Raw genomic sequence first — 24326 nt, forward strand, 5'->3', positions numbered from 1 at the left:
AAGTTATTTTTCCACCATGTTGCCATTTCCGAAGGGCCGTTAACGTCATCCTTCAATGGTTGTCGGAGTCGGTCGACCTATCAATGTTCGAGGGGATCGGCGGTGTCCACGTTGCAGGTTGACATGTAGGTGGTTCTGCGATGATCTTTCGTGATGAATAATGATGATGCACGAACACCATGGAAAAACACGTTATTTGCTATTGGCTTCATTGTTGGGCGATAATAAGAGACTATTTGAAAAATTACAAATGAAAACGTGAGTTAACGACCCCGCTACCTGGACTTGTACAAATTTCATCGACGGTGTCAGCAACTTCTATCAACACGGCAACAGCAGCATGGCATCGATCAGCAGAATTCGTCAACCCAGCAGCAGCGGCATCGAGGGCGATCGTTGGACTTAGTACTCATCGCGCGAGGTGCTGAGTGTGCAGAGAAGGTGAACTGTAGCATAATTCGATTATAATAAATCAGTCTTAGTTCAGTAGTGTAGCGGTTAAGTTGTCTTTTATATTTTTTAAAAAGAAACCCAGGTCGGTGGTTTTCTAACTGGCGCCCGAATAGGGACCTTCGCGAGTGGGAATAGTATAAGTTGAACGGTAGTGAAAAATCTTAAAAGTGTTGAAGAAAAAGCTTTCTGGCTCACAGTTGAAATCTTAAAAGTGATAATCTAAAAAAGTTCACATTTCCGGTTCAAAGAGCCGAACTGTTAGTGTAGTGAGAGTGTTAAACTGGTTCAAAGAGCCAGCCTACAGTCAACGAAGCGGAACGTGAGGACACAGTGGAAAACTCCCGATCGGTGATAGGAGCCTCAGTAGCAGACAGCAAACAGGATTACTCCGGCCCACCTGCCTCCGTTTCCCCCAACGAGCGAAGACCAGCGGACAACCCAAAAGTCTAGCAGCCGACCATGCTAGCAGTACTGTAAGTAGCAACGACGTATAACGGGCGAAGCAGCTGATGTGCTGAACGCCAATAACGTCGCGTCAAATTGGACTGAAATTAAGTCCACACTGTTGCTATACTATAGCGACAAACGTGAATTAAAGACACTCGACTTCGAGTTGACGACGATTAAGAAAGGGCAGACAGAGTCCTTATCCTGCTATTACAGCAGGGTGAATGAATTGTTGTCAGCCATTATAGCCCAAGTCCAAACCGATGAAAAATATAGGGACAATGCAGCGGTCTATATAGACTACTTCAGAGAAAAAGCCCTTGACTCCTTTATACGGGGCCATGAGAGGAATCTTAGCCTCTTGCTGAAGACAGCAAAACCTAAAACATTAAGTAGTGCGTACCAATTTTGCCTCGATTATCATAATATGGACATTAGATCTGGTCCACTAAGAAATGAAACGTCAAACGTTTCACTTCCAAAACCTAGAGAATTGGAGGTGCCCAGGCTTCCACCACGGCCACCACCAAGATTGCTAGTAAAGCCTCCTATGGCATTGGCTCCACAGCCACCACCTAGGAGATTATTTGCCCCATTTCCACAACGTCCGATGCAACATCAAGGGTTTAGTAGGCCATTTATGCCAACAAACCCACAGCGAGCAAACCAATTTGGTCAAATTAATCAACCGAAACCAGAACCGATGGATGTAGATCCCAGCGTTCGGTCAAGGAACATTAATTATGGAAACCGGCCACAATTCAATTTTAAGAGACCACATCCACCGTCTCAACAATTCCAAAACTTTAAGAGAGTTGCTCATCCGGTAGAGTATGAGGCAGATCCCTACGAGTACTACAACTATTACCCCGATCATTACTATCAGGAGGAAGAAATTGATTATTATGATCATTCCGATTTTTCTGAACAGTTTGAAATGCCGACATACCATGAAGATGATCCACAGCCATCAACTTCGAGTCAACAGAGCTCGGAGAGTAATGTGCTTAAAAATGACGAAAACACCGCTAATTTTTTAGAGTGGAAAACGAGTTGGTAAAACCAACTCTACCATATATTAATTTACAAACTACTATAGGCAGTTTCCCATTTTTGGTTGACACGGGAGCAAACGTTAACTTGATTTCACCGAAATTGGCTTATGCTTATGGTAAAACGAAACCATACGATTTCAATGCGAAGAACATAACCAGTGCTAATGGATGTTTCAATGCAACATCGGCAATAAATATAAATTTTTTCGAACCAAAAATTAACTTTCAAGCTCAATTTTTGTTACACAAGTTCCACCCATTTTTCCAGGGAATAATTGGAACTAGTATTTTAAAAGCACTCAACGCCGCGATTGATTTTTCGAGGGGAACTCTTTCCCTACAAAAAGGTAATGAACGGCTAGTTATTCCAATTTTGCAATACTGTCCTGGAACAGTAGAATCATCTTCTAATCTCACTTTTAGAACTGACCATCTTAGTCAATCGGTAAGAGACAAGTTAGAATCAATTCTGAATACTAACAAAGAAGTATTTCACGAACCAGATTCCAAGTTGACATGTGCAACTAGAATAGAGTGTTCGATTAATACTACTGATGACATACCAGTGCATCAAAGGGTTTACCCTTATCCCGCCGCCTATACCGATGAAGTGAACAAACTAATAGAAAAATTACTGTCAGACGGTATTATCAGACCATCGAGATCCCCCTGGACGTCTCCAGTGTGGATTGTACCGAAGAAAGCTGATGCTTCGGGCATAAAAAAATTTAGAATGGTGATTGATTACCGAAAAATCAATGAAAAAACCATATCTGATAGGTATTCAATGCCTGAAATTGGATATGTCATCGGACAACTTAAAGGACAGCAATATTTCACGACTCTCGATTTAGCCTCCGGATTTCATCAAATCCGAATGAAAGAGAGCGATATAGAAAAAACCGCATTTTCCATCAACAATGGAAAGTACGAGTTCACTAGAATGCCGTTCGGGTTGAAAAATGCGCCCGCGACATTCCAACGAGCCATCGATGACATCCTTAGAGAGCACATAGGGAAAATTTGCTATGTGTACATCGACGATGTAATAGTGTTCGGTCGATCGCTCGACGAACATTTGGAGAATCTTTCAAAAATATTAAAAACTTTAAATGACGCAGGGTTAAAAATACAGATGGACAAGTCTGAATTTCTGCATACCCAAGTAGAATTTCTAGGGTATATTATTAGTTCAGATGGAGTCAAACCCAATGAAAAAAAGATTGAAACAATTAGAGCATTTCCTGAACCTAAATCAATCAAGGATGTACGATCATTCCTTGGTATGATGGGTTACTATAGAAGATTCGTGAAGGACTTTGCGAAAATCGCAAAACCCCTCACTAACCTTCTAAGAGGGGAGGGAGTTCATTCGAACAAAAAAATTTCTCTTTCCTCTGAGCAAAACACGTGTTTTGAAAGGATGAAAAATATTTTAACGTCATCGGATATATTAATTTACCCAGATTACAGCAAACCATTTCTCCTAACTACTGATGCTTCTGATTTTGCCATTGGAGCAGTATTGTCTCAAGGAGAAGTTGGAAAAGACAAACCTATTCATTTTGCGTCTAGGACATTGTCAAAATCTGAGGAAAAGTATTCAGTACCAGAGAAAGAGATGCTCGCAATCTTCTGGGCTTTACAAACCTTTAGAAATTACTTATATGGAACACAGTTCAAAATCTTAACGGATCACCAACCGTTAACATTTTCATTATCACCAAAAAACACAAACGCGAAGTTAAAAAGGTGGAAGTCGTATCTCGAAGAGCACGACTATCAAATTGAATACAAACCCGGAAAGACTAATGTAGTCGCCGACGCTTTAAGTCGGATAGTATGCTCTTTAACGGGTACACAACACTCAGCCGAAAATAGCGATGATTTTTACATTATTTCTACCGAAGCACCATTGAATGCGTTCAAGCATCAGGTAATTATTAAAAAAGGTATAAATAATGTTAAGATCGAAACCCCATTCACAAATTTCAAAAGAATAACTATTTATATGAATGAAATTAACAACGCTTCTCTCCTACAGGTATTGAAAACACATTTTGACCCAGGTAAAGTAAACGGATTATTAACAGAAGAGGAAATTATGGGTAGGGTACAAGAAGTCTATAAAGAACATTTTGGACAAAAGAAATCGTTAAAAATCCGTTTCACACAGAGGTTATTGGAAGATATCTGCCAGGACGATGAGCAGTGGAATATTGTTCGGGATACACACCTCAGAGCACACAGGGGTGCTGAGGAAAACAAACGACAAATTCTAAGAAAATTTTACTTTCCGAAAATCCAACAGAAAGTAAAAGATTTCATTACAAACTGTCGCATTTGCCACGAATGCAAATACGACAGAAGCCCTATAAATTTTCCCGTGCAAAAAACTCCTATCCCTACCGGTCCTTTCCAAATAGCCCACATAGATATCCTCTTCCTAGAAAATCTCCACTTTTTAACGTATATCGATAAATTTTCAAAATTTGCACAAATTAAAATGACCGAATCTAGAGCTGCAATTGATTTGGTTCCTGCTATTAAAGATATTCTTCTAAAATATAAAACACCAGGAGTTCTAGTTATGGATGGTGAGAGATCATTCATGACGGGAGAACTAGTAAACTTTTACAATACATATAATATTGAAACATACATTACAGCAACAGGACGCAGTGAAATGAATGGAGCCGTTGAAAGACTACATTCTACATTGTTGGAAATTTATCGAATTACGAAAACAGAAAACCCAGGAAGATCAGTGATCGACCTTGTGAATATTTCTATCCACAAGTACAATTCCACGATTCATTCCAGTACCGGATATACCCCTTACGAAATTATCATCCCTTCCAGCAAATCCTCGACTATAGTTGAGACTGTTTATCAAAATTTAAAGACCAAACAAAAAAAGGACTTGACATATATCAATAAAAACAAAAAATATGCAAACATAAAGAGTAACATAGAAGCTTTCGAGAAGACCAGACAAAGACTAAAGCACAAAAATAGGTATAAGAAAGTTAAAATAAGTAATGTTAATAGAAGTACTGTAACGACTGACGATGGCAGGAAAATACATAAAAATGACATAAAGATAAGACAGATTTGACTGACGCAAAATTTATCATTATTTACAGACTCTTGGCACTATTGCCGCAGATTTGGACTTTGACTATACAGAAAATCGACGGACCAATCTTCATTTACGACCATGGCATTGGCCGAATTCAATATCAATACTACTACTATATACACCATTTTAATATAGAAGCTCTAAGACTCCATATTGTTGATTTGAGAAATAAATTTGAAGAGATAGAGAGGAATCAATTTTCCGAAATTATAATACAAAAATTTGATGATATCAATGACTCATTAGGAAAGGTTATCCATTCTAAAAGGCAAAAACGATGGGATGCCGTAGGCACCGTTTGGAAATTTATAGCAGGATCTCCCGATGCAAATGATTTGAAATTAATTAATTCTAGTATCAATAATCTGGTATATAGCAATAAAAAACAAGTAAAAATTAATCGAGAAATGACTTTACAACTTAAGGAAACAGTATTCAAAACAAAACAAGCCATTCAGCTATTCAGATCAAAATCCTCAGAATTGCATTCCATAAACATTCTCTTCAATCTTAAAGATTTAAACTACAAAGTAGAAAACATAATCGAAACTATAATGTTAGCTAAACTAGGGATTTTAAATGAAAAAATTTTAACCAAAACTGAATTAGAAATGTTAAGGAAGGATTTAGAGAGAGAGAATGTTACAGTTCATTCATCATCGGAAGTCGTCACGTACGCCAAAACATCCATAGTCACCAATCAACGAGAGATGCTACTATTAATCAAAATGCCAAAACTAGATTTCAGAATTTTCCGCAAAGTTCATATATATCCAACATTCCATAGTCAACGACAAATCCATGCAACCAAGAAGTTTTTCCTGATTCATCGAACTGCAAAATTTACCGTTAAAACGTTAGAATCAACTATCTACAATATTGAAGATACTGAAGTAGCCGATAGTACATGCATACCGAATCTGTTAGATGGAAAAGCAGCTATATGTAACTACACGTCAAACCCCATAGAGAAGGAAGTCATGCCAATCGACATGCAACACATACTTATCAACTCAGCAAGCAACTTTACCCTATCATCCGATTGTGGTACTACCGAGAGAACTCTTTCCGGATCATATTTGATCCAATACGAAAACTGCACGGCACGAATCGATAACGTTTCGTATACAAGTAAAACCCGAAATATTATTGGAAAACCCATTCACCTCTCTTTGGACGGAATACCTATCAGCAAACACGGTGACATACTGAACCTTAGTATGGAACACCTTCACAAGCTTCAAATAGAGGCACGGAAAGATTTGGATTTACTTCGTTTAAACAGCAATAGCTTGCGTTTTCCACATTGGTCAATTTTTGGAGGAATAACCATTATTCCTATCGTAATCGGTTTAGCTATTCTCAGTATTTTCTCCCACAGAACAACCAAGGTCAAGCTACATACCACCATTCCCGAAACCATTCCAAACGTTAAGGATCATCATGGAAAAACGGAGGCCAAGGAGATCACTCATAACTTCAAAAAACTTACAATAGCGGATATTATGCCCCTGGAGGTTCATCACTAAGGAGGGGCGAGTTAACGACCCCGCTACCTGGACTTGTACAAATTTCATCGACGGTGTCAGCAACTTCTATCAACACGGCAACAGCAGCATGGCATCGATCAGCAGAATTCGTCAACCCAGCAGCAGCGGCATCGAGGGCGATCGTTGGACTTAGTACTCATCGCGCGAGGTGCTGAGTGTGCAGAGAAGGTGAACTGTAGCATAATTCGATTATAATAAATCAGTCTTAGTTCAGTAGTGTAGCGGTTAAGTTGTCTTTTATATTTTTTAAAAAGAAACCCAGGTCGGTGGTTTTCTAACTCGTGGACTAATCAGAACAAACATGTAACACAATAAAGAGATAGAGAAGGATTAGTAATTTCCATTTACTTCCACTACGTTATCTACTTATCCTTGACAGAAACGCGTATTTCGTCTACAATGTGGAGATTTCTTCTGTGTCTTGTACTAATACTCGGCTTACAAGACACTGAAGAAGTCTGCACATTGTAGACGAAATACGCGTTTCTGTCAAGGATAAGTAGATAACGTAGTGGAAGTAAATGGAAATTTCTAATCCTGCTCTCTCTCTCTCTTTATACAGGTATTCCACTAAGATGCCCATATTCATCAGGATATAACACAAGTTGAACAAAACAGAGTCCCGCTCTCCACCCAGCAAAGATGTCCGGACAGCCGAAATAATAAAATGCACTAGATTTAAAGTGTGCTGTATGCTAGATTTGATGGTAGAGCCCAGCGGCCCTGAGAATATCGCGGATGCGTTCCGGAATCCCGTATAGTTGTCGAAGGTTATCGTATAGTGGACACACGCAAAGGAAAGGAGAACCCAGCAGATGCCGCACTCCCTGCGGAAGGAGGTTCCTCCGTAGTTGTTGGACACCTTGGTGTGCCCGGTCCACAGCCACGATGTTTTTTTTTTCTGGTCACGATGACAGGATAAATCTTCCTATTTGTCGATGGTCCCCTTGATTTTACGAATGGCGTGGGACCGAGACTGCGACCATTCGATCTTCCAGGCCGCGCTAATTGAGCTGGCTATCCAGTGTTTGATGTCTTGAAGCGGGACTTTGCTAGAATGGCGGGGCCCGAGGGTCCCACCCCGACCAGGCAGTCTTCTTCCTTGTTGCCGGGCACTCCGCAATTGCCAGGGATCCAGCCGTATACAGTGCTTCAATCTAAACGCTTTACTCATTTCATTTATACAGCCTCAAGCTTCAAATGTTATACGATATGAGGAAACCTTTACTCAACTACTGCTGCTACTGCTCAACTACTGCAACACTGCAGGATGTAAACAAATCTATATGCCCTTCTTCAACAAGATCGCTGAGTAGAGGCTTTACTATAGTGCACATGAATCACTTTTTTCGACTAGTTACTTCAGCTTTGTAAAGGAGCAGAGTAAAAGCTATGAAACTGCACGCGTCTAAAAATAAACTAAATGCATCCACTGCTGAGCGCCGCCTACAAGGTACTCTCCCAAATTCTATGCCGCCGTCTGTCACCATTTGCAAGAGAGTTCGTGGAGCAATACCAGTCGGGATTCATGGGTGCCCGCGCTACCACGGACCAAATTTTCGCGATTCGGCACGTTCTGCAGAAATGTCGCGAATACAACGTGCCCACACATCATTTGTTCATCGATTTCAAATCCGCATACGACACAATCGATCGAGATCAGCTATGGCAGATTATGCACGAGTACGGATTTCCGGATAAACTGACGTGATTGGTCAAGGGGCCGATGGATCGAGTGATGTGCGTTGTTCGAGTGTTGAGGACACTCTCGAGTCCCTTTGAATCTCGAAGGGGGTTACGGCAAGGTGATGGACTTTCGTGTCTGCTATTCAACATCGCGTTAGAAAGTGTGATCAGAAGAGCTAGGATAGACACGAGTGGCACGATATTCAGGAAGTCCATCCAGCTCCTTGGCTTCGCCGATGACATTGACATTATGGCACGGAACTATGAGATGATGGCGGAAACGTACATCAGACTGAAGGCTGAAGCTAGATGGATTGGACTTGTCATCAACGCATCAAAGACAAAATACATGAAAGGAAGAGGTTCTAGGGAAAACAATGTTAGCCTCCCACCCCGAGTTCAGATTGACGGTGACGAAATCGAGGTGGTCGATGAGTTCGTGTATTTGGGCTCACTGGTGACCGCCGAAAATGATACCAGCAGAGAAATTCAAAGACGCATTATGGCAGGGAACCGTGCTTACTTTGGACTCCGGAGGACGCTCCGGTCGAATAAAATTCGCCCCCGCACGAAGTTGACTGTCAACAAGACGCTGATTAGACCGGTGGTTCTCTACGGCCACGAGACCTGGACTATGCTCGTGGAGGACCAACGCGCCCTTGGTGTTTTCGAACGGAGTGCAGATGGATGACGGAACGTGGAGAAGGCGAATGAACCACGAATTGCACCAGCTGCTGGGAGAACCATCCATCGTCCACATTGCAAAAATTAGGCGACTACGGTTGGCTGGAAACGTCGTAAGAATGCCGCACGACGACCCAGTGAAAATAGTTTTAGAAAGTCACCCAACAGGAACAAGAAGAAGAGGCGCACAGCGGACGGATCGGACCAAGTAGAAGGTGACCGAAGGTGGATCGACCAAGTAGAAGGTGACCTGCGGACCCTTCGCAGACTACGAGGCTGGCGAAGTGTGGCCATGGATCGAGTAGAGTGGAGACGACTTCTTCGGACAGCAGAGGACAACAAGGCCTTAGCCTGATTGGTAAGGTAAGTAAGCATCCAAAGTAGCGCTAACACAATTTATTAGCTGAATACAGCTTGTTTAGTTGTTGAAAAAGCACTTTTGCTGTTTATGTTATTCAGCAAGACTGATTGGTTGTGTAGAAGCCATCAATTGAGTAATATATTCACTTTATTAGCATTGTTGTACAGCTACAAGTTGAAAGTTAATTAATGTTTGCATAGAAGTGACATTAGCATTTATTGGCTGCTGTTATTCAGCGCGACTGATAAATTGAGTAATGGTTGTGAAAAAGTTGAGTAAACACTCTCCAAAACTATTTTGCTAGCTTCTGCTTGTAGCTTTATCTGCAGATTTTTTACAGCTGTTGGCTTATAAATCTGAAAATGTTAGTTGGGTGGGGCCTCATACTGCACACTTAGAAATAACTTTGAATAATTTGAGGGGCAGCCCAGATGTTCAGGTATATTCGTAGAAAAGGTTCAGGGTCTTCTTTGAAGTTTAGAGAAGTTCATAGATATTGATTGCAGGAGACTGCACACTTAGAAAAAAATCATGTAAATTTAGGTTCTCCGAGACAGACATATACGAGCGTGACATTAAATTGATTCATAAAAGACATGAAATTCAACTCAATACAACGTACTTTTCGTCGAGTAACGAACTTTTCTGATTCTGGCCACTTAATTTTACATTAAATATTTGATTACGTCTGATCCTTTAGGTCAAAGATGGATTCCATCACGTGTACAATTAGTTATTTCTAAGTGTCTGGTATGTTGTGGGCTGGCATCATATTAGCTTTTGCAGTCTAGTGTCGATTCGGTTTATTTTCGCATTGCTCGACGTTTCGGCCCGTGTTTAATAAAAAGACGCATTATGGCAGGGAATCGATCAAACTTTGGACTCTGGAGGACGCTCTGGCTGAATAAAATTCGCCACCGCACGAAGTTGACTATCTACCAGACGCTGATTAGACCGGTAGTCTTCTACGGTCATGGGACCTGGACTGTTTTCGAACGGAAGGTGTTGCGGACCATACGGAGAACCGCGAATTGCACCAGCTGCTGCGAGAACCATCCATCGCCCACACGGTAGGCTGGGCACGTTGTAAGAATGCCGCACGACGACCCAGTGAAAATGGTTCTCGAAAGCGACCCAACAGGAACAATAAGAAGAGGTGCGCAGCGGGCAAGGTGGATCGACCAAAAAGGAGGCAACCTGCGGACCCTTCGCAGACTACGAGGCTGGCGAAGTGTGGCCATGGATCGAGTTGAGTGGAGACGACTTCTTCGGACAGAAAAGGTTATCATGGCCTTAGCCTGATTGGTATGGTATGTGTGAACTAAAAAAAAATGGCGCAGGGAAGATGTTCAGGGAACTTCGTAGAAGTTAAGAAAATGTGCAAGTAGTCAACCTTTGCGTGCCATGTCTAAATTTGCATAGATTTCAAAATTCAATTATCTCTAAAATCATAATTTCTCATTATTTTTCTTGGGTTTTATTCCGGTTTCCGTTGGGGTCAGTCTAGGTCGACATTCGGCTGTACTGTTCTGTAATAATTATACACACGGTGAACATAATATTTTCTCAGTCAAATGATGTAAATGGACTAATTACGGTTATACCAATGAACCATGATGACATTGTGCATCCCGGAAAAATTCAGGTGCCCCCGGGGAAGTGGCCAATTCTCAACAAGAACCATACCCATCGTGTGACATATCAAACTTCATGAGTTAACAAAGCTTGGAAATTGTTTTATTGACAGTCCATGCTCACACTAGCCTTTCCGAGCATGTTACGGGGACCCCGGAAATGTTCAAACGCCCCCGTGGAAGTGGCCAATTCTCGAAAAGAACCAAACCCATCGAACGAGACATCAAACTTCATGATTTAACAAATCAGCTGGTAATGGTCTTATTGATAGTCCACGGTCACATAAGTCCTCCTGGGCATGTGCCGGAACCTTCGGGGAAGTGACCAATTCTCGATAAGAACCAAAATTCGTCGTGCGACATCTCAATTTTCATTACTTTACAAAACTTGACCGGTAATTGCTTTATTAGAAGTTAGCGACACTTTGTAAGAAATTTAGGAAATGTTATGAAGGCTCAGGAATCATCATATAAACCTAATGGATTAGGTAAAATGTTCAGGAAGTGTCGTTTAAGTTCATCAAACTGAGTTTAAATTCAAGAACTAGTGTAGTAGAATTTTAGAGTCTTCTGTTGATATTCATGAATTCAAGATAAGTTTTAAATATTAAATACAGTCAACTCTCTACAACTGGGTATTCTATAATCCGATGGATTCTGCGGTCCGTTAATTTTCCCATGTATCGTACTCTCCATAAGTCGATATTTCTACAAGTCGATGCCTCCTTTGATTGATGATCTGTGTAGTGTTATTTTGATTCTATAACTCGATCGAAGTGGACAATTCATTCCGAAGGAAGGCTTGAACAGAGATGTTATGCCTCAGAACATCCCGGTGGCACCAACTGGGATTTAACCCAGGCTTGCTGGGGTGAGAGGTAATCACGCTTACCACTACACCACTGGCACCTCTATTTTTAAAGTATATAATTTTATAAAAAAAAGTCACATTTTTAGCAATAACTAGCCATAACTTTTCAAATAAAGGAGATATCAACTTAGTTGTTGGAGCAAAAATATGTGTCACATAAAAGGTACTTAAGGTATTCATAACAACGTTTCTACGAGAAATAAACATGTAAAAAGATATTTAAAGAAAGCTGATTTTCTTGGGGTCAACCTAACCAGCTTGTTTAAAATAATCTTACCTCATGAACCACACAGAAAAAAATTCTGAATTTTAACCATTGCCTAAAATCTCCCTTCGTTTAATTTTGAGCTATACTTGGTACAAAAAGCGAAATCGTTTACAAGCTTGCATGCAATATTGCTAATATATGCGATATTGCGCTTAAATTTACACAAAATAATGCGTAAATTTATGCCAAATCTAGCGTTAATTTTATGTGCGCTATATCTCGCAGAAATTTACATGAATTTTTCGAATGGTGCATAAGGGATAAAAATTCGATGTCCTCATCAAAAATGCTTAAAATTGATTGTTCTACAACTTTTTTAAACACTGCATTGGTCTATCTAAAATAATAAAAACAAGTATGTATTTTCAATTCACCACACCACCCTTATTTCACTAACATGAAAAAAATGGCCAAAAAATACGAAGAAACTTTCCCCAAGACACCATATACACACCAAAAAATTGTGAATTTTTAATGGTGATGTAAATATCCATGCATGCTAAAATTGAAGCATGTAAACTTCCTTTTTACGTAAACTAGAAACTTGCAAGAAATATTGCTTACAAAGATGGATGACAATATTTAGAATATTCCATGAAATTACTCATAAATTTACACGATCTGTAATGTGAATTTGTATCGTGTGTGACGCTCCATTTATGTGCATCTTAGTGACATTTCTGTGTACCCAAAAGTGATGCTTTGCGCGCAAATATTTTTGTATTCTTAAATACGGCTTTGGGACCATTGAGCACTGGTCCTCAGGGTCAAATTTCTGGTCATAACTCCAAATTGATTCTGATGAGAAACCAATTAGTGGAACTGAAAAATTTATGGATGTTCCGGATCTTACTGGTGAACCATCTTGTGGTTCCAAGGGTAAATTTTCCGGTCACAACTCCCATTTTATACTGATGAGACATCTATGAGTGATTTCGAAAAAATAAGAAGAGCTCTAGGATCAGCTTCAGGAATTACCTCTTCTAGGGATGATTTGGATCTTTTGGAGGGTCATTTTGTGGACCCAAGAGTCAATTTTCCGATCACAACTCCGAATTCATATTGATAAGATGACAATGAATGGTTTTGAAAAAAAAAAGTGGAGCTCTAGGATCAGTTTCATGGATTGACCACTCTTACGGATGTTCTGGATCTAAAAGTGCACCATCCCGTGATTCCCAGTGTTCATAGCCCAGACACAATTCCGAATTAAATCTGATAAAACGTCTATGGGTGGTTTAGAACAAACCACAGAGCCATCAGTTTCTTTAATTTGCCAGTTTTACGGATTTTCCGAATATTTCGGTCGACCATTACGTGTTCCCCAGGGCCCATATTCCGATCACAATTCCGAATTAATTTTGATAAAACGTTTATTAGTGGTTTTGAAAAAAAGAAACCAGGGAGCTCTAGTATCAGTTTCATGGATTGTCCACTTTTACGGATGTTCCGTATCTACCGGTAGACCATCCCGTGGTTCCGGTCATAACTCCGAATTGGTTCTGATAATACGTCTTTGAGTGGTGTCAACAAATCCGTGGAGCTATAGGATCAGTTTCATGAATTGACCACTTTTACGGATGTTCCGGATCTTTTGGTTGTTGAGTAAGTGGTCCCCAGGGTTCATATTCCGATCACAACTCCGAGTTCTTTCTGATACAACGTTTATGAGTGATTTTGATGTTCCGGATCTTTCGGTGGACCATCCAATAGTCCCCAGGGTCAAAATTCCGGTTATAAGTCCGAATTAATTGTAATAAGACGTCTATGAGTGGTTTTGAAAAAAAAAAACACAGAGCTCTAGGATCAGTTTCATGAATTAACCACTTTTACGGATGTTCTGGAACTTCCGGTTGACCATTTCGTAGTTCCCAGCGTTCAAGTTCCAATCATAACTCCAAATTCATTCTGATAAAACGTCTATGAGTGGTTTTGATAAATTAGCGGAGCTCTAGGATTAGTTTCATGAATTGACCACTTTTACGGAAGTTCCGGGTCTTCAGGAGGCCCAGACCTCTGACTTTCCGGATGCAAAATTGTCCCAACAGGAGGTCATCAATCTTGTTATGAACTTTTCAGAAGACACCAGGAAGTTATCTCTTAAAATTACCAGGATCATTCGACCGTCAGTAGGGTGAATTCTAGAACATTATTTCTTAACATTAGCGAAGAAAATTGGCTGATTTTGAAAAGAGACTAACGAGCAAATAAAAGAACGATAAACAAGGCTAAGTATTCCATATTGGGCTCCATTTTCCATCTCATGCAAGAAGGAAAAAATGATAAAACTTCTTTAGAAATTCTGCCTGGAAAAATCTGAAAAGCCGGGAATATTAGAGGAATTTTTTTCATTGAAAAACCTAAGGGTATTTCAACATTACTCAGGGAATTTTCAATTTCTCTTACTGAGGATTAATGATAAATTTATGGAATTCACAAGCGAATTCTTAGGAAATTGTCAAAGGGAGTAGAACTAATAAAATTCAAAGGGCATTCTGAAATGAATAAATTGAACATTTTGAGAACGATTCCTAGCGGCGTGATGACCTCTCACCCCAGCAGGCCTGGGTTCAATCCCAGTCGGCGTCGCCGGGATGTTCGGAGGCAAAACATCTCTGATCACGCTTTCCTTCGGAAGGGCAGTAAAGCCGTTGCGTCCCCGGTTCATGAGTTGATGGGTCGATAAGAAGGGTCCAGGTATCAGAGAGCTGCCTCCCTGGAGTCGGTAAAATTGGTGCTCAGCACGGAAAACAAGATCGTCGGAAAACAAATCAAGGAAAAAAAAAGAATGATTCCAAACGATTTCTTACTGAGAAGCCTTTCGTGGCAATTCCGAGGAAAATTCCATGGGAATTGAATCCCGAGGATGATTGCATCGAAATTTCAAGGAACATTTCAAGGGAATTGCAAGCAAATTCCAGTGATAATTTTTACACAATTCAAAGGAGAGCTCCAAGGGAATTTTGAGAAGCATTTCTAGGAATTTATGGGAGTCGTTAGCACAACTAAAAAGGAAAAATCCATAGATATTGTTCGCACTCAGAGAGAACCTAGTGCTTTATTGTTCTGTGAGAAGTTTTATTATTTGTTTGTGAATCATCCTAACCGCTTTTCTAATCCATATGACATCCTACTAACCTCAAGCCGACCGAAAACTAACACCATTTGTGCCATTTAAACCCCAAACTCTACTGTAAACAAGCTTTGATACATTCCTGGCGATGCCTCTGGCTTGGTTTGAGCAAGGAAACACCAACAGCATAGAACGAATGGTCATCGAACAAGCGACGTGCTGATTGGACACGTAGGGGAAACATTGGCAGCACGCATTGTACAGGGTGAAAGGTAATTCCTGTCAGTAAAGTATATGGTCGTAAAAATGAGAAGATGATGTGAAATTAAATTTTCAGTGTATTTCCTGTTTCGTGTATCTATAACATTTGTCTTAACGTAGTCCAATCCAAATCTTTTTCCCTTTCCTTAAATTACGAGCCGCATCCGTTTTTGAAAATCGTGTAGCCCCATGCAAAGAAGTCAAGAGGATTCAAATCGGGTTAGGAGGCAGGCCACTCTTTCGACGAAATGAAATCCGGGAAATTGGCCTCGCACCAAGCCTGTGTAACTTTTGCCTGATGGGACGGTGCAGCAGTTGGAAGCAGTATGGTGCATTCTTATAATGTTTTTGGACGAAGGGAAGCAAGTGGTTCTTCAAATCATTATCGATGTAACACCAGGTTCAATGAACAGAAATGGAACTTTCAATGTTTTGGAGAAACATACCCAAACCATCACCTTGGAAACATTCTGGAACCTTTGAACAACCAGTTTGTCACGAGGAACATCAACAAGATATGCAGCATATGCCCGATAATTTTGCTGGTTGTGGTGATCCTGTAGCAGGAACATTTTCTCATCCAAAAACAGAATTTCGCAATCACCGTGCCGTTTGAGCAGTTTCCGACATCTTTCGGCTCTAGCTATATTTTGCTTTCCGGTCAAACCATGCACCCGCTGTATTTTGTAAGCATACAATCCAAGATCATCTTTCAAAATACTCCTGATCGTTGGCTGCGACATTCCGAGTTCTTTGGCCTTCTTACACCCAGACTTACAAAGATTCCGCCGAATTCGCTCTCTCACTCGTTTGATGACTTCCGGAGTCCTGACACTGCGTTTTCGGCCTGGTCTGGGAGGGATTTTCCACGAACCGGTTTCTTTGTACCGTTTAATAGTGCGAAAGATGAATCTGTCGTTTATTCCGAGTGGTTTCAGCGTCTTCAAAATAGAACTAGACCGTGATGCTTCAAAATCAGGCTTATCACGAGTTCCCTTTTCGCGTCCATGATTATCACAAGTATCAAACGAATGAAAATTCAAAACAAACTTGCATGCCATGTTGACATTTGAACACACTCTAAAAGAAAAATATGCAAACATGTATGTGATTAACCCATTTGATACTAAAATTGCTTAAAAATCACTGAAAGGAATTACCTTTCACCCTGCACACTTAAAAATAACTAATTTTACACGTAGCGGAATCCATTTTTGACATAAAAGATAAGACGTAAACAAACATGTCATTGTCATGTAATATTAAATGCTCCGAGACTGAAAAGTTCGTTGCTTGATGAAAAGTGCGTTTGATTGAGCTATATTTCACGTCTGTTATGACTCACATTTATGTCAAAAATTCTTAAGAAATACTGTAAATAGTTCCAATGAAATGAGGATGATTCCAACATGGTTTTTTTTTGAGATCCTGAACGAAAAAAATAACTAGATTCGGAATTTGGTAAATCTAATAAGTTTTGAGATATCATGCTTAGAAAAATGTTTTATGACCCAGAAAGTCTTATTTAAAAATATTCCGGAAATGGATAAATTACCAAGATTCAGGAACAATTGAAATGTTCAAGTTCTAAAACAGAAATGTCGACGGTTCAATTTGATCTAGAGCGATAATCTTATCACCGAGCAGCATTTTGATTAAAGCTCACAAAGACCGCTTTAAATTATAATTCGATGAAAATCATGAAAAAATCAATGCCTTGGACATTCATTCGAACCACTTGAAAGAATTTCACGCTTTGATGCTTTGAATCATTATCATTAACTCTGGGAAAACATCGCTGGTGGCAAAAGTGTACCATTCGTTTTACAAGTGTCCATTGCGGAAGTTTTTCTTCAAGCTGTTTCTTGTTTCGACATTCAACAACCCTGCACCGCTCACCCTCATGTCACCGACGGGTCCCAAAATATAAGCAGTTCTACCAAAAGCATTACTTCCTACCTGTCAGTCGACGGTGGCCGGGCAAAGAAAAGTTTCTTCCAGGAAGACAACATTTCACGTCACCATTCCGACACAACGAGCTTCGTCAGTGAAAGTTGTTAAACTGTTTTTCTTCTGAAGAACCAGATGTTTTGGCACTGATAAATTGGGGACGTTTCTACCCGGAACGATTACCGAGGTATCTTTTACATTTATCCTCTTAGGCCGATTACTGGCAGTGTCCAGCAAAGTGCCATGTTTGATCGAAAATGTAAAGAATCCGAACGAGTTCGTCCCAACAAAATTCAATACAATATCCTAAAAAGGCTACCCGGCAAAAATCCGCACTGCAGCAACGAGGCGAATGTTTGCCATTCTGTGGAGAAAATTAATTAAGACTGGCTTTCGCACAAATTCCAACCCAATCACCCCCACACCGCCGTAGTTCCCTTCCTCTTCCTGTCTTTCTTCCGTGAAAAGCGCACAAAATTGCAAGCGAATAAATTATACTCCGACCGTTTTTTTGTTTTTTCATCCAATGTTCCCAAGCTGACCCGCCGCTCACCTCACCCATTTTGAGACGGCACGTGAAACACCATCTTGACCTGACTCCTCTGCAGCAGCTGGGGTGGCAGCTGGGCATCCCGAGAATCATACCAATTTATGCCATAAAATAAAACTGCAAGCTCTTAATACCTTTTAAGTAGCGGGATCCTCCCCTCCTCCCGTGGGCCCTTACTGCTCAAACAAGGTAGCCAACTTAAAAAATAAATAAATGAGAAGGAGGAAGCAGTAGAATAGAATCTGCCCAGAAGCGAACAAAATTGCTGAATTACCTGGCTGAAAGCGTAATTAGCAGCAGCAGCAGAAGCAGAAGCAAGCAGGTTGGACCGCTGGTTCCCACTTAGCAGACCAACTATGAATGTACCTACCGAGTTTTTCCTATTCAGGAGTGGTAGGGAAGTGTGGAATACGACCATGCTTTTAATTCCACCTATTTTAGCCATCTAGAAAGCTGCTTACGCGAGATGGATTCGTTTAGAGTGGAATCTTTTTTTAAAACGGAAATAGGTGAGCAATCTGGTGCGATGTGGTGTATCTGACGGACTTATTTTACTCTACAGAGCAGATGACGCTCTGAGTGAAATGTGACAGGGTTGTGGTGTGGTGCATTTTTGAACGAAGGGGGCCAAGATAAAAGCGATATTTAGCAGCTTAAGCGGTAAGCACAGATGTGTATTTTAATTGGGTTCGAAGGACATATATGTATTTCAATGGGTTCAGTGGCAGTAAGATCAAATTTGACCTGAATTCATAAAAAACAAAACCTGAATTTGACCCTTTTTACTTATTCAATTTCCAACAAAATTGATCAAGTCTTCAGCGAAAAATAATTCAGAAATTTTGTTAATTAGGGGAAAGTAGGGCCTGGCCACCTTAAGAAAATCACCACTAATGATTCCAAGCTCAGTGGAAAATTAGAATGAGTTCTAATCAAATGTGAAGTTTCAAGTCCTATTTACATTATGAATTCAAATTTATTATTAAAAGTAAATCCCTCCCCTTGGCTAGTTTTTGCACCTTGCTGTTGGTGGGCGGGCTTAATTTCATGCTTCAAAGTGGAGTGTTGGACACGGTAGGTTTATGGTCGGCGTTGCTGGCTCATGCCGCGATAGAATGGCGCCATGGGCAGGCAATGGGGATTACTAAGCTTCCCCTCTCTGATAAACCACTGCATGAGAGAACCAAAGATCTAGTCTAGCAGTGATAGTATCACACTTGTTACTCCTTTTATTGAGAGCCGCGTCGTAGTACGCTTACGTATAGGCACTGACGTTGGGTGTGATACTGGCGGATTTTGCCGCAAATCACTCTTATTTTATTTATTTTTTACGCAGATAGATTTATTTGGGTTTGCAAGGGAATTATACTATTGAAATATTTCAGAAAGTGCCCATCAGTGCTCCTTCTATTTGCGTGACAAGCTTTCATTGTTGTTTTCATTGAGGTATTACTCAGGGAACAATGTTAAACACCATTTTGGTACATGGTATTGTAACTAATCTTATATGTGCTTCATTTTGATTTGGGATAAGTGTTTGAACTTTGGCTCGGGATTTCCTCTGTGGTGTGCTTCTATTGTGACATACCCATATGAATTTTTGTGGTGCGACATAGTGGAAACGTGAGAGCGTAATTGGAACATATAGCCTATATAATTTAAAAATCAGCTAGGAAACTAACTTCAAAATGAAGCATTTTAGTCACATGAAGGTGTTACCTGGGTCGAACTAAGATATAATAAATAGGTATAGGCTTAAATCAAAAGTACTTGAAACACGTTTAATTTTAGATTACAAGCACAAGTGCAGGTACTTAATATAGCATGGGTTATGATTGATTAGGTGAATTAGAGCTTTTAATAATTTATTAAATTAGAGATATCATTATCATCAAATGAACTTAAATAAGAAACTTCAGAAAGTCTAATGACATTAAGTAGATCTACGGAGCTTACGCAGAAGTGATTCGCAATGCAGTAGAGCTCACCAAAAGTTTTTTTTTTTTGAGCTTCTGTAGTATAGAATTTGTTCGGTGCGGTCGCGAAATCTTGAAATGATTGATACGTTCTTTAAATTAACTTATTTGATAAAAAGCTCAGTAGTAAATAAGTAGAATATCTAGGGAGGAAACCAAAATTAATCAACTTGCCAACATAGGCTATCACATTTATTTTGGTGGCACTCTTTAAATGATAATAAGCCTTTTTTCTCGCTTCGGTTGTCTCACACGGCTTTCGGAATTCACGCGGTTTTCGTAACTTGCATAATTTATTTAATCGGTTTACTACGCGGATGTATCTACGCGCACATGTCACAGCATTTTTTCGATAACTATCTTAAAACAATACATACGGAATCCAGTGTTCAAGCGGCCAACATAAGCTAGTCCTTCAAAAATTTATTCAAATGGGTCAAGTCTTGAAAATTAAGCTGTCACGCAGCTTCAGCTTGATACCCAATAAAAAAAATTATTATTAAAAGTAAACTTAAGAAATCTTATGAAAGAAGATTTAAGAATGTTCATTTTTGTAATCGAAATAAAACCGTTGGGGTAAAATGATGACCACTTCGCTTATTTTTAGACTGTTCATAAAACATTCGTTCGTTTTTCTTGTTCTAAATGGCTTGAAAAAAGATGTCCTCGAGTATGTAGTAAAAATATTTTGATTTAGAGGTGGCACAAACGTCTTGAATGTGGATTTTTGACCTTTAAGAAATTACTTTTACTAACGTTCTGGCCCTGTGATTGAGATCGGTGAAGGAGGCTCCCAACCTCCATGTCCAAGCAAGTATGCACATTTTGAAGTCAATTCTTCGTCAGTTCAGTTTGAAGCTTGCTCCAGTATCACCACCATCATTCATTCAGAACGCACGCAACAAGGTACCATGGGAGTTATCGTTCACTCTGACGCAGTCAATTCTACTGCCGTTTCTTGCTTATCATCTGCGGTTTCCTCCCCCTCAAAGTCATTCTGGCCCTGGGATCAGAGATGGGATAAGGGTCTCCCGACCTGGCTCTTCAGGTAAGTATGCATGCTATCTAGATGGCTCTCCTCGTGATGAATGTTTGGATTTCAAAACATCATCTACTCCTATTAGTTGGTAAACGGCTGGACAATGCGTACCATCGATACTTCGCGTATCTGCATTTATAAAATAGACCCCAACACCTCTGTGGGCGTGTCAGTTCCATCAGATTCTCTGCTTGAACGTCAAGCAGTACAGTTCGGTTTTTGCTCGCTCTGTTGAGTTGTTCGACACTGCGGTCGTCGTCAAGAAAGGGATAACATTCCACAGTCTGTCCTATATCCGCACCTCTATCATCGAGGCCCTTGGTGTGGAGGTGGAGTCGTCGACTGGATACGTCCAGTTCATCGCCGTCTACTGCCCTCGGCAGTGAGCTGCCAGCAGTGGACTAGCGGCTAAATTCAAGAAGGACGTGTCCACCATCACCCGAAACGTTTCCCGCTTCGTAGTTGGAGGAGACCTAAATGCTCGCCATGAGGCCTGGTGGAACTACCAGCTTCGGTCTTCTGCTGTTTGACCACTCACCGTATGGACTGTGCTCCGTTTGGTTTTCTCACCGGCGGGCAAGCCATCGACGCTAGACCTGTTCCTGGCAAGTACCAGCTTTTTTTTTATTATTATTATTATAGTTACTTTAACACTCTTGGGTCGTGACTTGTCCGGGGGTGATATTTGAACACGTGACTTTGGCGTGAGAGGTATGGATGTTAACCACTACGCCGGGGTCGCCCCTGAAGTACCAGCTTGTTTAAGTCGGTAGCCTTGAACGAACTCAGCTCCAAACTGGGCTACAGCGTGGACCCTGCTCCAAGCCTTCGCAAGGAATACCATCGCGAAAACGGAGCCCAGTTTGGCCACGTGGTGGACAGGCACATCATCGACAACCCGCCGCTTAACACCGTGGAGGACATCGACCGAGCGTTGGGCTCCACCAAGCCATGGCTGACAAGGCGTGCGTCTGACGAGTTTCTGTGAGGGGTAACAATCAAAGTGTTTTTATGTTACTTCATACGCGAAGTTAGCGATTTTCAGAGTTGGTTGGAAATGCTAACATGAAGCTTTAGTGTGATGATTTATTAGCTAGAGAATGATCTTTAGAAGAGGGTAGGTGGATAGTTCCGGCAGTATAAAATTTGAATAGAAGTTGAAAATGAGCGAAGGGCCATTAATGCGACAGTTTTTAAAGTCAGACGCACATCTTTTGCCTAACCCGTACGATGTACGCGGAGACTTGAAGTATGTCTTCAAGTCTACAGGCAAAAAATTTGCGTCCTCCTTTTGCTCATAAACTGACTGCAGCTGTGAAATAGTCCTAGTGACGTTTCATCCCTACCTAAAGTTTATTGCCATTGATTCCCACACCCAACTCTTGATTCGCCTGAGAAATGTTCGTTCCAAAGAACCGGAGATCTAGCAAGGAAACGTGAACTGGCCGATCTGAACAAGGAGATTGCTTCCAGAATGGTATCACTCCGGAATGAAACTTTCGGGCGGCTCGTCCAGAATCTGAAAAACCGCTTCAGACCATTCTAGAAAGTTGCCAAGGTCTTCAAGACGCACCCCAAATCCATTCCACCACACAAAGATGAAAATGATGACGATCGGCTCATAATCACCCCTCAGGAGAAAACAAATGCGATTGGTGAGCATATTGCCAAATCGCACTTGCTTGGCTCCAAAATCCAAAGTGTGCTCGAAGTTCAGGTTGAGCAATGCGTACTCAACCTTGATTCCTCCCCTTGTGCTATCCCTCCAGAGGCTAGAATCACAGTGGAACAGATTTTCTCAGCGCTGAAATGCACCAAAAACATGAAGGCCCCGTTTTCGAAGGAACCTAGTACACTGGAACATCCATTTACGAACCAAAAAAATGACATTAAGTAGATTAACAAAAGAATTAGGATGCGGGGGGTCCGCTTAGGGAGGCAATTAACCTTTAAAGTTGTGAAATAAATCTTCTTATTTAGTCTTGAACTTTAAAAAGAAAACGCAGGCAGACCAATAGCATTAAGCAGATTTACAAGGAGAGGAATAGTTTAGGAAATAAGAAAAGAAAAGGAATGTGACAATTAATAGCTTTTAAACTTTTGGAGGTATTGCCTTGAGTTTGTTGTACTTGATTACTATATTATTCTCTCAATACGCGAAATCTTTTATATATGCGTTTAAAGCATTTGCGTTAACTTATTTCTTAGTGTTCAAGTACTTACATTTGTAAACAGCAGTCAATGTTAATCTATGAACTAAACCATACGTAAAATCGATCTTTCCTTATGTGGTATTGATGCATGTTTAACTTTTCGCGGCTGTCGGAATCAACGCGCCTACGTCTACGGAGCTTACGCAGAAGTGATTCGCAGTGCAGTAGAGCTCACCAAAAGTTTTTTTGTTTTTTTTTTGAGCTTCTGTAGTATAGAATTTGTTCGGTACGGTCGCGAAATCTTGAAATGATTGATACGTGCGGTAAAATAACTAAATTGAAACAAAGCTCAACAGTAAAATAAGTAGAATATTTAATGAGGAAACCAAAATTAAACAACTTGCCAACATAGGCTATCACATTTATTTTGGTGGCACTCTTTAAATGATAATAAGCCTTTCTTCTCGCTTCGGTTGTCTCGCACGGTTTTCGGATTTCGCGCGGTTTTCGTAACTTACTACTACGGATTACTACTCGGATGTACATATCTACGCGCACACGTCACAGTATTTTTTTTCTATAACTATCTTGAAACAATACATACGGAATCCAGTGTTCAAGCGGCCAACATAGGCTATTATTATTATTTAGCTTTATTAAGGAGGCTTTCAGCCTTGGGATGGTTCGCCTCCAAGCCAACATAGGCTAGTCCTTCTGCTGTATTGTCAAAGATAGAAGCAAAATTTATTCAAATGGGTCAAGTCTTGAAAATTAAGCTGTCACGCAGCTCCAGCTTGATACCCAATAAAAAGAAATTATTATTAAAAGTAAACTTTAGAAATCTTATTAAAGAAGATTTAAAAATGTTCATTTTTGTAATCGAAATAAAACCGTTGGGGTAAAATGAGCACTAGGGTGCGGCTTATTTTTAGAATGTTAATAAAACCTAAAATTCGTTCGTTTTTCTGGTTCTAAATAACTTGAAAAAAGATGTCCTCGAGTATGAAGTAAAACTATTTTGATTTAGAGGTGGCGCAAACGTCTTGAATGTGGATTTTTGACCTTTAAGAAATTACTTTTACTAACGTTCTGGCCCTGTGGTTGAGATCGGTGAAGGAGGCTCCCAACCTCCATGTTCAGGCAAGTATGCACATTTTGAAGTCAATTCTTCGT

The 24326-nt window shown here is 40.4% G+C and overlaps 1 protein-coding gene across 2 annotated transcripts in view; it reads right to left on the reverse strand.

Annotated features, from left to right (window-relative positions):
• Octbeta2R (Octopamine beta2 receptor) overlaps positions 1–24326 on the reverse strand; it is a 414326-nt gene that overhangs the window by 339520 nt on the left and 50480 nt on the right. The window lies entirely within an intron of this gene.

This window comes from Ochlerotatus camptorhynchus, unplaced genomic scaffold (genome assembly GCF_037179485.1).
Source record: "Ochlerotatus camptorhynchus isolate MF236.1 unplaced genomic scaffold, CSIRO-AGI_Acam_v1.1 ptg000547l, whole genome shotgun sequence".
Classification (NCBI taxonomy): domain Eukaryota; kingdom Metazoa; phylum Arthropoda; class Insecta; order Diptera; family Culicidae; genus Ochlerotatus; species Ochlerotatus camptorhynchus.